The sequence below is a fragment of the Schistocerca americana genome, chromosome 5, assembly GCF_021461395.2.
Source record: "Schistocerca americana isolate TAMUIC-IGC-003095 chromosome 5, iqSchAmer2.1, whole genome shotgun sequence".
NCBI classification, from domain to species: domain Eukaryota; kingdom Metazoa; phylum Arthropoda; class Insecta; order Orthoptera; family Acrididae; genus Schistocerca; species Schistocerca americana.
In genome coordinates, this window is record NC_060123.1 from 437783480 (window position 1) to 437784532 (window position 1053).

Consider the following 1053-nt stretch of genomic DNA (forward strand, 5'->3'; position numbering starts at 1 on the left):
GAAACAAAAGGCAACACTTATTTCTAACTTTCTTTAAAGTCAGTACCGTCATTAAACTGTTGTTTATTAACAGTGTTACATTTACACTTACACAATAATGATTTCGGCTTCAAAGTGCCATTATCAAGTGTTTTTTTACAAGTGTAAGGTGGCATACTGTCGTATTAAAACACACTATTAGACACATTGTCTGAGTCGATATTTCTGGCAGCGCCTACCGGTTTGTTTCATTACTGAGTACACCATCTCAATAATGGAACAAGGCAGTTGGCTGGATAATGGCAAAGCAGCCGTAGTCATGATTGTGTAAGCGTAAATGTAACACTGTAAACAAACAACAGTCTTATGGCGGTACTGAATTTAAATAAATATATTATGAGTGTGGTCCTGCATTATAAAAAAAACTTATTTCTAAGTTTTTACGTTTGAGTGTTAGCCAGTTTTTCCGCGCATGTCTTCAACTGGCCTCACAAGAGCTGAGTGCACCCCGCTCGCCAACAGCACTCGTCAGTCTTGGGCGGTGACACACCCAAGTGCTAACCAAGCCCACCAGTGCTTAACTTCGGTGATCTGACGGGAACCGGTGTTACAACTGCGGCAAGGCCGTTGGTAGGTACCAAAGTAATCTACCTTTGTCCGCAGCTCGTGGTCGTGCGGTAGCGTTCTCGCTTCCCGCGCCCGGGTTCGATTCCCGGCGGGGTCAGGGATTTTCTCTGCCTCCTAATGATTGGTTGTTGTGTGATGTCCTTAGGTTAGATAGGTTTAAGTAGTTCTAAGTTCTAGGGGACTGATGACCATAGATGTTAAGTCCCACAGTGCTCAGAGCCATTTGAACCATTTTTTTAATCTACCTTAAAAATATAAAGCAGATAAAGATCAGACTTTTGAAATGTAATACGTTTTGTGTGCTTCTTGTCAAATTCAGTTTGTGAAGCACAGCGCTTTTCGGGACTCATTGAACGAGTTACATCACAACTGGCAAGCTTTGAATCTTGGCCCCTTGTGGAAAAATTTCTGCAGACGCCCACATCGGCAAGTGATCGAGCTGTAACC

The 1053-nt window shown here is 42.8% G+C and overlaps 1 pseudogene; it reads right to left on the reverse strand.

Annotated features, from left to right (window-relative positions):
• Window positions 1-492: 492 nt before the first annotated feature.
• On the reverse strand, window positions 493-611 carry LOC124617073 (annotated as a pseudogene).
• Window positions 612-1053: the final 442 nt, after the last annotated feature.